The following is a 13,337-nucleotide window of genomic DNA, read 5'->3' on the forward strand; positions in this document are numbered from 1 at the left end:
AAAAAAAAAATCTGATCACTTTTATTGCTGTCACAAGCAATGTAAACATCCCTGGTGACAGCAATATGTCGTGACAGGTACTCTTTATGGAGGGATCGAGGGTCTAAAAGACCCTGGACCCCTCCACTACACTTCCCTGTATGCAAAACGCCGAAAACGGCATTTTTGCATACAGCCGTTTTTCAAATCTGCCGCCTTTTGCAGCACAGTAACCCGGACGTGACGTCATGGACGCCGCCTCCGGGTTACGTCATCGGAGACCCGATCGATGCCATTTCCGGCATTCATCGGGACTCCATCCAGCCGGCGGACGTGCCGGCTGGGTGCTCGGGGCTCCCGGTGGGACGGTAGCCCCGAGCAAAGCCGCGGAAGGCGGCGGGAGGGGGGGGACGTCCCCTCCCGCCCCCCCGGGTAACGATCGAGCGGCTCCCGAGCCGCATCGATCGTTACCGACGGAAAGCCGACCGTCGGCTTCAAACAACGGTACCGGGATGATGCCTCTAGCTAGAGGCATCATCCCGGTATAACCCCGCAAAGTCTGATCACGTAGAGGTTACGTGACTGGTAGTAAAGTGGTTAATGACCAGGCCTTTTTTTTTTTTTTTTTGCGATCCAGCACTGCCTTGCTTTAACTGACAATTGCACAGGCGTGCAATGCCGTACCCAAATACAATTGATGTTCTTTTTTTCTCACAAATAGAGCTTTATTTTGGTGGTATTTTATCACCACTGCAGTTTTTAGATTTTGCGCTATAAACAAAAAAAAAGCAACAATTTTGAAAAAAAAAAAAACACAATATGTTTTACTTTCTGCCATAAAAAATTCCCAATAAAAAGTAAAAAAAAAATCAAACTTTTATCAGTTTAGGCCAAAAAAAATCAAACTTTTATCAGTTTAGGCCAATTCTGCTACATATTTTTGGTAAAAAAATTCCAAAAAGCGTATATATTAGTTAGTTTGCGCAAAGTTTATAGCGTATACAATCCAACCGCATCTGGAGTATGCTGAGCCAGTTCTAGTCGTCAGTCCACTAAACTAATTAGGGGATTGAATGACGTTAATTACAAGTGCTTTATTTATTCTCCCTGGAGAAGAGATGCCTGAGAGGGGATAATAGCAATTTACAAATACCTCAATGGTGATCTCAGCGTAGAAAAAAAACTATTCAGTTGCAAGGATTGCATGAGAACACAAGGCCATACAATGCGATTAGAGGAGAAGCGTTTTAACCTCAGGTAACGCAGGAGGTTCTTTACTGTTAGGGCTACAAGACTGTGGAATCCTCTGCCACAAAAGGTAGTTACTGCAGGAAGTATGGCTACTTTCAAAAGACTCTTGGACGTACATCTTAAGGATCAGAACATTCAGGGGTATGAGAAATAATTACGGCCATACACACCTACACAGGTTGAACTGGATGGACTATAGTCTTTATTCAACCTCAACTCCTATGTAACAAACTACGGGATAGATGGACTTTTTATTTATTTATTTATTTTTATTAGTAATGGCGGTGATCAGCGATTTTTATCAGGACTTCAACATTGCGGCAGTCAGATCAGACCCCTAACTGACATTTTTGACATTTTTTGGGGACCAGTGACATTAATACAGTAATCAGTACTAAATAATATGCACTGTTACTGTATAAATGACACTGGCAGGGAAGGGATTAACACTGGGGGTGATCAAGGGGTTAAATGTGTTTCCTTTTGTGCTTACTAACTGTGTGGGGGGATGGGTTGGACAGAGGCAGAGCTGAATCCCACAATCTTTCCCTGCCTCTCTAACAGAAGACCCGCTTGCTTTGTTTACATAGGTAGACAGCTCTTCTGTCATTCTAGCCGAAGATTGCAGGAGGCTGGCGGCGATCGAGCCTGCTCCTCCTGCGGTCTGACTCCCTCTGTGTCTAATCATAGTGGGAGCGCAGGTCCAGCGGCACACACATGCCACCGAAACTGCATGCACATAATTACATAATCTATGTTTAGAATTGAGGTAAACAGACATACAGACTGGTGTATAAATAAATAATGTCCTATGAAATCAGTCCACTTTGTGTCCAATCAATTAATCAAGTGAATATAATCCTTGAAACAAACATAATATCTACCCAATGGTGTTCACAATAGCCCTCTTCTTATTGGACAAAAAATAACGATTACAGCAGTGCTTTTCTTGGACACATGCTTCCCAACTCCTGTTAACAACCTCTCACAAGAAAGGCAAACTCACTTTGGAAAACATTGCCACAGGTATATCAATTCAAAAAGCATTTAATCAGATGGAGACCAGCTTATCTGTTCTTGGGTTGCCCCACCTCATGGTTTCTCAAAAAGCAATAAAAAAGAAATCTCAAAAAGCGTAGTATTAAAAAAGCACCTTAATTTATTAGAAACACTGATGCACTTGCATAATACATAATAGTATTCTGTAATGAACATAAGCTGTCAGCTACCCCAGAACAGAACAGGCACTCTCACTGCATTGATGACACAGCCAGTAGCACTGTCTGCTTTGAGACTGCACACACTGTTCGTCTTTGCCCCTAATGAAATTGTGTTACTATGACAGCTTTATCAAGAAACCCTTGGGGGCGGAGCCTAAACATGTGTCCAGTCTCATCTTACAGAGCAAAAAATAGGCCACAAGCAGCTCGAGGGCGGAATAAATAGATATGAATCTATCAACAGAAAATTAAACATGTTTAAAAAATGCTGACTAGTTAAGGTGAAAACTGACCCAAAAGATGGCAATCAACTGAACTGTAGTAATGCTAAACCCAAGTTAAAGTGATGCAAACAGGGTTAAAAGTAACGGCATAAACTAAGCCAAAAATAAAGGTCCTTATGTGCACACTACGCATACAGCCCCAATAGTGGGTGGGTATATGCATTTCTGACAAAGAGGTACCCCTGGGGGTGGCTATAAAGTACCTGGCGCCAAATTGTCAGTATTAGCTGGTTATTGTTGGGGCCCTTCTGAAGGTGGTGCACATGAAGCTGTCCCTTTAGAAGTGTACAATGGATGGCTGATGGGCTGCTAAGTAGAGAGCAGCCTTTACTGCATTAACTGTGTCAATATTGAGATAAAAACAAATGACTGAGCTCACTATCCCTGGCACACAGAAATCCAGTCTAGATCACTTGGCAGTCTGCTGTCCTCAGGTACTTAGGACCTGGTGACTCAGTCCTCCTGAACAGGTCCTCATAAGACTTAGTCTTTTAGCACTAGTCCTCACTTGTTCTCCCTTGCTCATGGCAATGGGTCCTTCCAGCTCTGTTCCCAGCTCAGCAAACCATTTCTCATTGGTTCAGTCGCAGTAGCAGGTCCGTGTCCTTTCTGGTGTAGGCATAGACACCCCAGTGGTGACTCTGCATTCTCTGGTCCCGGCACTGCAAAAATTCTGGCATTGGTCTGTACCACTCGGCTTCTTCCTGCAAAATACTCAGTGACCTCATCCAGAAAGGAGGGAACGAGAAGCTGCATAGCAAGTTATTTTCCCCCGATTGAATCAGAGCTGTTGTTGTAGGAAGTAGAGGGAGAAGGGGGGATTTCAAACAGAGCCTGCCCCATCTACAGTACAGCCACTGTCACATACAAAAGTCTCAGTGGCAGTGGTGGGGTGGTGAAGGCGGAGAGAAGGCACCAGACAGCACAGCTGCTCCTCACACATGCAGTGGGGGAGAAAGGAGGAGGATGCGCTTAGAAGCGCACAGCCCACTCCTCAAGCTACAGATTTTATTTAAATGAGAAAAAAATATCTGTGCTCAGCATTATATGAGTATAAAAAACAATAATGTGGGTCTGGCGTGAATGGGGGGGGCAAGCTGTTTTTTCATCTATTTTTCATTGCCGTCATTCTTTTGTTTACATTCAGCTGTCAGTGGGGAAACCCACCAACAGCTGATAAGTCATTGGTTGTTAAGGACTTGGCAGCTGACTTCCCGGCCTGCTCCTTTACAACCAGCTATCCAAATTTAAATTGTTCTAAAAAAAGGTTGAATTTGTTAGAAAATAAATAAACCAAATTAAACTAAATTAATGTTTCCGTTCTACACATCTAATGACTTTGTAGAGCACAAACAAAATGATCACATTGCTCAAAGCTAAAGTTGTAACCTCGCACTTAGCCAAAGGTGCATCAAAATTGCATCAAAGTTGCATCAAGGTAGTTTCAATAGAAACTGCTTGATTTTTAGGTTGCACAAGTGTGAATGGACTCTTATTCCCAATGTTATAATTTTTTTCAGCCAAAGGGTTCAGGCAAGAGAAAAACATGCAGGGAAGAAGCTGCATCTTTTCTCCTCTTCCCTGAGAAAGGATAGCTCCAACGGCAGAATCTGAAGCATCCACTTCCATGATAGAAGGTAATTCAGGATTAGGATGTACCAATATGGGTGTAGAAGTGACCAAACAAAGGGCGTTCCTTTCTTTGTCAGCTGTGTAATTGGTGTTATTACCCTAGAGAAGTTTCTTATAAATTTTATGTAGAAGTTGGCAAATCCTACAAATCTTTGTACTTCCTTCATGTTTCTAGGGGCAGGCCAATCCATCACTGCTTTGATCTTATCAGTGTTGCCTTATGAGATTATGTGTAATCTCCCTTACCGTGTTGTGATGAGGAGGAGTTATGTATAAATCTCCATCAGTAATTGTAAAATTAATGTAAATATATATATGTACGAGATATTGAGTTTTGATTTTACATTTAGTTGAGATATGATTATCAATTATATGAAGTTGTGTGACCTTTAGTCTGCAGTCAGTACTAGGAACTTGATTAACAAGTCCATTTAAAATGCATGCCTGGGCTACCTGGGAGGGGTCTGCTATTTATACTGATAAACAAACTGTAGTACAGCCCCGTAATTATGTTCCTTTTCCCCAGACATTACGGGGCCAGAAAATAATTGATAATCTTCCATGACAGGTCATTCCTTTATCTCGCCCTCTACTTCAAAGACTGTCCCTTTAGATATGTAATGAAGGTGGTTGGCTGTCCAAGGATGGACAATTTGGCCCAGGAGACGACCTAGCATGATTAAATATAGGGGATGGGGCAATTTGTCCAATTCTGAATAATATACGCCCAAAGGGAGGAGAAGGGTAAGATTGCTACACCAATCAGAATGGCTCTGAGCAAGGCGAGATGGGTCTATATTAATATTGGTGAGGAGAGAGATCACTCTGTTGCAAGCAGACTAGGATGAAGATACTGGGGATGGTAAATATAGACTATACCTCTCACACTTAAAATGTATACATGCTTTTTCTCTTTAGTGTTTGAATACACACTGCAGGCACCATGCCTGAAGTGAAAAGGTAACTTAACTCCATGCTCAATACGTACATGGTATTGTAAATAGGGCTATTGTGGGTGATTTGTAAATAACATTGAAAGCCAAGGGATCTGTACTAACAATGTGTTGTAAATACTGTTTAGTGTGTAATTTGTATATATATATATATTATGTAACCCTTTCAACTTCCTATTTAGACCATACCATTGCATTTCTGATAATGAATGTGTTAGCCAATACGATCTGAAAACTGTATTATTGAATTTCCTCCAGTGTATCAACCTTGAAATTAACCAGATTTGATCTAAAACATTTATAAAGTAACAACAGTGCTTAAATTTGACCTTCATTTACTTCAGAGGTTCTTTTGACTTGCCCTCAACCCCCCCCCCTTTTCCCTTCACACAAGGAGATATTAACTTTTTTCACCCTGCATTTCTGCATTTCCAGATTTCTTGTCTAGGCAAGGGTAAAGACCCACCCAAACCTACCTGGCATACTGACATCCCAAAACGCATGCGATAGGCAATTTTCCTACCATACCCTGTGGTGTGTTATTATAAGCCATCTGCAAGAATCAGGAAGAGAAAGCAAGCCCCTGACTTCTTTAAATTCAGTTCCCTAAGTTACAAGGCATGTGTTATTTGCCAATGCAAACACCATTCAAAGCCATGCGATTATTTTAGTGTTAATTGCTTCTTATTGCAGGAAATAACAGATGCTATGACAAATAAAGTTTTGATAGCTTAATGAATTGAGCCTCCAGTCTTTTGTTCAATATCTGTGTTCACGTGGATCCCTTTGGATCCTATATGCACACTGTACATAGTTCCTAGAAATATACCCAATCTTAGATTAAGCCTCAAATACTTCACAAATCCCCCCACCCAGGAGAAGACTGGGAATCTTTGGCCTGGGGGTAAACACAACCAACTAGCTCTTTAATGGCAGGGACAGGTTTCTGTGATCTAATGAAAATGTACCATGCAAAATGTGCCATGGTGCTGGAGTGATTTGTTTGCACGTTGAAAGGTAGGAATTCCTAAAGGACATGGTTTATTGCGTCACACCTTTCACATCTTCCAGCACCAGCTTCCTACACATTTCTTAGTGTTTTGTCACATGACTTCTAAGAGCCGCAAGGGAAGTTGGTGTTTCCATTTGCCAGAAGCTGTGGTTGTAGGTCTGAACAGGAAGCAGGTAGCTATGTAAATTCAGGGATAAGTAACTGACTGCTGGTCCCACTTTGGTCAATGTCTTAATTGTGAATTATTTCTACTTAGAGCCACTAGTCCAGCATATTTGTACTGGCTGTAGGAGGAAACGCCCCCCCCCCCCCTGTTCCTGGCCAGCACAGTACTCTCTGGCGCTCACTACCTGTCTTTGGTTGCAAAATGCCAGAGCAACTAAAGTTATGGCGTTTGACAGCTGAATGACGTGCTCATGGCTTAATCAAAACATGAGAGCACCACCATGTCTCTACACTTCAGCTTTATTGTTTTCATACACATTGTTTAGGTTAGGTCAGAATAATTTTGATAATCAGATAGAAACCTGCGTGGCTCTGAAACGTTGCACTTATCCTGAGGTGAAAAACATAGTAATACATAGTTAGTGAGGTTGAAAAAAGACATCAGTCCATCCAGTTCAACCTATGATGTGTGTGTGTGTTTGCTTTCAACCGTACATTGTATACCCCTGTATGTTGTGGTCTCTAAGGTGCCCATCTAATAGTTTTTTGAAACTATCAATGCTCCCTGCTGATACGACTGCTCGTGGAAGAGAATTTCACATCCTCACCGCTCTTACAGTGAAGAACCCCTTACGCACTTTAAGGTTAAACCGCCTTTCCTCTAGTTTTAGTGAGTGGCCACGTGTCTTATTGTATCTCCTTTCTCTGAATAGTTTGTTCCTTATGCTAGGGTCGCCAGTACAGTATTTGTACATTGATATCATATTCCCCCTCAATTGCCTCTTCTCCAGAGAGAATAGGTTCAGTGCTTGTAGTCTTTCCTCATAGCTGATGTCCTCCATTCCCCTAATTATTTTTGTTGCCCTTCTCTGGACTCTTTCCAGTTCCAGCACATCCTTCCTGAGGACCGGTGCCCAGAACTGGACAGCATACTCCAGAGTTGGCCGGACCAGAGTCTTGTAGAGCGGGAGAATAATCTCTTTATTTCTGGAGTGAATCCCCTTTTTTATACATCCCAGTATTCTGTTGGCTTTGCTTGCAGCGGCTTGGCATTGCATGCCACTGCCAAGCCTGTTGTCTACCAGTACCCCCAAGTCTTTTTCCATCCTAGACTCACCCAGAGGTTCCCCCCCTAGTGAGTAGCTTGCTTTCTGGTTTCTGGCCCCCAAGTGCATTACTTCAACATTAAACCTCATCTGCCATGTAGTTGCCCACCCCGTTATTTTGTTCAGGTCCGCTTGTAAGGTTTCCACATCCTGCATAGAAGATATTGGCAAGCTTAGTTTAGTATCATCCGCAAATACTGAGATTGTACTAGATATCCCCTCCTCTAGATCATTTATGAATAAATTAAACAGGATTGGTCCCAGGACAGAACCCTCGGGGACCCCACTTTCCACACCCGCCCAATCCGAGTACTCCCCATTAATCATCACCCTCTGGACTCTCCCCTGGAGCCAGTTCTCTATCCAGGTACTCACCTTATGGTCCATACCTACCTTCCTTAGTTTGTACAGTAAGCGTTTGTGGGGAACGGTGTCAAAGGCCTTTGCAAAGTCCAGATACACCACATCCACAGGTTTTCCTTTATCTAGGTGGCAGCTCACTTCATCGTAGAAGGTTAATAGATTGGTTTGGCAAGAACGATTTTTCATGAATCCATGCTGATTACTACTAATAATACAGTTTTCATTACTAAAGTCTTGTATGTGGTCCCTTAACATCCCCTCCAAAATCTTGCAGACTACAGATGTTAGGCTGACCGGCCTATAGTTACCCGGGATACATCTCGGCCCCTTTTTAAATATTGGTACCAAGTTGGCTTTTTTCAAATCAGCTGGCACCCTACCCATCTGTAAACTATCCTTAAAGATCAAGAATGATGGTCTGGCAATCACCTGGCTGAGCTCTTTAAGAACCCTCGGGTGCAAGCCATCCGGTCCCGGTGATTTATTTATGTTAAGTTTCTCTAGTTTAGTTTTAAGTCTATCTTCAGTTAGCCATGGCGGCACTTCCTGAGGTGTGTTGTTTAGTTCGGCCTTACAAGCTAGGTTTGTGTAGCCCCCCGATTCTTTTGTGAAGACTGAAGAGAACAAATTATTTAACACTTCCGCCTTTTCTCTGTCCTCAGTGGCCATATTTCCTTTGTCGTCTTTTATGGGGCCAATGTGTTCTGGCCTCGCTTTCTTACTGTTTATATACTTAAAGAATTTCTTAAAGGTTCTTTTTACGCTCCTCCGCTATATGTCTCTCGTGTTCTATTTTAGCCGCCCTGATTTCGTCTTTACATTTCTTATTACACTCTTTGTAATGCTTAAATGCTGCCAATGACCCCTCCGTCTTGTATTTTTCGAAGGCCTTTTCTTTAGCACTAATATGCATTTTTATGTTGGAGTTTAGCCACCCAGGGTTTAGTTTTGCTCTTTTAAATTTATTTCCCTTTGGAATGCACTGGCCAATCCCCTTGTTAAGTATGCTCTTGAAGCACTCCCATTTTCCCTCCATGTTCTTTGTTCCCAGGGTTCTATCACATTTGATATTTTCTAGCAGAGAGCGCAGTTTTGGGGAAATTGGCTCTTTTGAAATTTAGTGTCCTTATATTACCCCTGTGCTTCCTATTACTGTAATTAATACTGAAACTTATTGACCTATGGTCACTGTTTCCTAAGTTGGCCCGTATTTCTATATCCGTGATCAGGTCTGTATTGTTGGTAATCAGTAGGTCAAGTACCGCATTGTTTCTTGTCGGTGCATTCACCATCTGACCCATGAAATTGTCCTGCAAAACATTTAGGAACTGCCTAGCCTTGGCTGAGTGTGCGGTTCCTTCTGCCCAGTCTATATCAGGATAATTAAAGTCCCCCATTATAATGACATTTCCCATCCTTGCTGCCAATCCTATCTGTAAAATGAGGTCCGCCTCCCCCTCCTCCCTCTGGTTGGGGGCCTATAGCATATGCCCAGTATTACCTTCCCCACCGTGCCTTCCCTTTGAAGCTCTACCCAGAGGGTTTCTACCTCGTCCTTAGCTCCATTATTAACATTATCCCTCATATTTATCTGTATACTGTTCTTAATATACAGACATACCCCTCCCCCTTTTTTACCTTCTCTATCTCTGCGATAAAGGGAATATCCCTGAATGGTCGCCATCCAGTCATGTGAGCTGTCAAACCAAGTCTCAGTTACCCCACAAAATCTAAGTCCTCCTCAAACATCAGTAGCTCCAGCTCTCCCATCTTGTTGGCCAGGCTTCTGGCATTGGTAAACAAACCTCTTAATTTTGACCGGTTACATATATCCTCATTTGATGTTTTTAGGCTGCTCTCTTGATTTTTCCCCATACCCACCCTGGGTTTAGGAGCTCCGAACACCCTACCGCTAATGCCCCCATTTCTGCCCTCTGAATCTTGCTTTCCACTGGCTAATTCTACATTTGTACCCTCCCCCCCCCCGTCACCTAGTTTAATAGCCCCTCTAACTTATCGGCCATCCTCTCACCCAGTACGGCTGCACCCTCCCCATTTAGGTGATGTGATCCTTTGGCAATAAAACGCTTTTTTTTTGGACTGCTATGCAAGATCCATGGCGTGCTGGTGAACATGTATATCTATCTGTGATATATCCAGTGTCCAGCTGGTGATCCCTGCAGCACCCATAACAGATGTGCCTATATCCAGGAACGTGTGCGACGGGAATATGTACTATTCTGTTTCTACTTCTGACAAAGCATAAACTGTGGGTCTTTGGCTAGAAAAGCCTTCTGGTTCAGTTGTCAACTTATATAATATGTTTGTTGAATATTATTTACTTTCTGAATGTATAGCACCACATGTGAGCTACTTTGATTTGTAAAGATGTATAGATACTACAAAAAGGGTACTAAGAATATCCAAACAGTTCATCAGGGATTCTTGAGATGAATCCAGCTACTGTATGTACATGAAAATGAGTGTATCATTTCTGCACCGCTGAGCCTGGCCTGAGATTTAAACTAATTCCATGTGCTGTCATAGTTTGCTTTGAAAAATAGTGATTAGAGCTTGATTTAACGCAATCAAACTGTAGGGTTCTAGGAAGAAGCTGTCAGAAACTCGGAAAAGAAAAATCAAGTTTGCCTTTGAGAACTGTCAATTGCATAAGTGTGAAAGAAAACTATCAACTAGGGTAATTCAAAATACAATGTAAGCAAGCTTTTTGCATATATTACTAGAAATTTATGTTCGCATATATCAAGTTGTTCTTTAGTTACTGTAGCAGCAAAACTAAACATTTGTGTTCCTGCAATGTAGTTTTCTCTCTAAAATGAAGACCAGGCCATTTATGCCAAAGAACGCTGCAATTTATGTTAAAGAACACCGCATAACCCATGTGTTTACATGATGTCAATAGAAAATTGTTCATCCTGTTTATAGGTTTAATGCCACTATCACTGAAGTATGTTATTCAGAGAAACTCAAGAAAAATAAAAAATTCAGCTTTGTGTTTAAATAGAAAATTATTTTTTACTACAAAGAATATTATACCTGTATGGTTATGCTGTCATAAAGAGAATAATATAGGAGTTTAAAGCAGAGCCCAACCCCTGGTGACATGCATTGCCGAGCAAAGGACCTCCACATGGTGGAAATAGCATGCAGGTTCTTTTAAACAAGCTACTCTGGTGATGACCAGAGAGTGCAAGAACACACCTGCTGTGCAAAGCTGTGGAGTAATGGGAAGCTGGGAAGTTGTGTGCCAGTTAAGATTTAATACCTGGAAGGAAGGCTGGCAATATAGCTAAGGGATGAGCTGCTGGGTAAATAGTAGTTCAACACTAACATGCTGTTGGCAGGTGGGTCTCTTCATTGTGTAGCAAACATTCTCCTAACCACAGTAGCTCTGTATTGTCACTGAAAAATATTCTGTAGAGTAATATCCGAAGGACATAAGGTTGAACTTTAGAGGTACCAGCATGAAACATAGTTTTATTTATATTATACACTTTTTTTTTCTTAAGAACATAAGAAAAAAACTTGATGAAACATATAGTATATTTCTTAGACAGCTTGGTCTAAGACTACTGTTATTCCCCTCCTTCCCATGCTGGAGTACTTTCATCTCTAAAACACTTGGTGGATGTGATGCTTGAAGGATTACTTAGCATGCTCATACCCCCTATGAAAGTTGCTCTGGAACACTGTTTTCCTTATACAACCCATCTACTCCAGAGATGTTCAAATTGACTATATGGATGTATCAACTATAATTTTGCATATTATTATATGAAAACTTGTTAAGTCAAAGTGCAACAGTATTTCAATGATTATGGTCCTGCTTGGGAACTTCAGTAGTTAACCTGGACTTTAACTGCCCTTGCACTTGGCTTTGAGAGTTTTCAGTAGTTCAAACTGTGATATTTTTGAATACTCACCTGACATATATATTCCCTCCTGATGAAGCAGAATTAGCTGTCTGAGAAATGTGAAAAGTAATCTGCAACCCACAGCATGCTTGGCACTAAAACACATGCTTTTATATGCATTTGACATGCCTTTTAAGATCACTTTGAAATCCTATTTAACCCCTTATCACCTCCTTCTAACCTCATCCTAAGCTGCATCTAACTGAAGCTGCTTTTGCATTCTTATTGACTAGTATGAGGAATGGCCTTGCACACAAGCCCCTAGATTATCCATAGAAAGGAAAATGTCTTTGTGAGAATGATGGGTGCCTTTAGTAATTTGGAGGCCCATTGGGCCCTCACACATTACACAACATTGGGAAAATGCCATATCTTTGCTGCAGCTGCAACTGTCACTCACAGCTGCAATAAAGATCCATTCAGAAAGGATAAGTGCAGGCCTGTTCAGATACAATCTGAACTGCGCCCAAGCAATTCCACTCAAACATGACAGCTAATCATAGGCAGTGGAGGCATTCCTTGCCCCACAGCATTGCCCTTGCACACGTGCGGTTGCAGGGTGGGGATTGCCTCCAACCAATGATAAACTGTTTACTGTGACAGCTTCCCGAGGGAGATTTCTTAGGTGGGTTCAGACTCATGTCTGAGCTCATCTAGGGAGGAAATCGGTGCCGGTTTAATGCTAGGTGCTGGTCCCTGTTTCCAGGGGAATAGGACTTTTATTAGCCATAACTAGGGCCAGTCACAATCCTTCTAGTGCTGCCTACCAGATTCAGGGCTGCAGACAGTGGCAGATAAAGATATGATGCTAAGTACTGTAGTTGAGAAATAAGAAGGATAGAGATAAGGAGTTGCCAAACAGTCCAGAGAGAATGGTAAGCTGTTCATGGGAGGACTGTGCGGCTGCATTTTGGGATAGAGGGCCATTTACTGCTGACCTCTGAACTCTGGACCACTTAGGGCCATGTCACAATGGGAATCAAATTTTGAATGCCGTACAGGGAAACACAGGTTTGCCACACCACATTCTAGTGTGAACAGGGCCTTATTACTGAGCCCTGAACTTCACCTACTGAACCCTTGCACTCTATGTCCCTTTAAGCCACAGCAAATATTCAGCACAATAAAAATCACTCCCATTATTTGCCACTTTCTTTTTTCTCAAGCAGGAGGGTGCAAATTATTATCTAGAACACAGGCACATTGCTTTCAGGAAATGTCCCTGGGCAGGACCTACTTCTGTTAATTGGAAAATATGTAGTTCTACTGTACAATGTGAAGTAAAGAGTGGATCTTTTGAAAGAGTGTCACTAACGTGGTACAGTTTTGTGGATTCAATGGTAAAGGGATTTTTATGCCTGGAATTTTAGGTATATTTATTCCTCTATTTCATTTACTCTAGTTTATGTACATCACTAAAAACAGTGATGCCTCTCC

This window comes from Pelophylax lessonae (assembly GCF_965119305.1).
Source record: "Pelophylax lessonae genome assembly, chromosome: 3".
Lineage (NCBI taxonomy): Eukaryota > Metazoa > Chordata > Amphibia > Anura > Ranidae > Pelophylax > Pelophylax lessonae.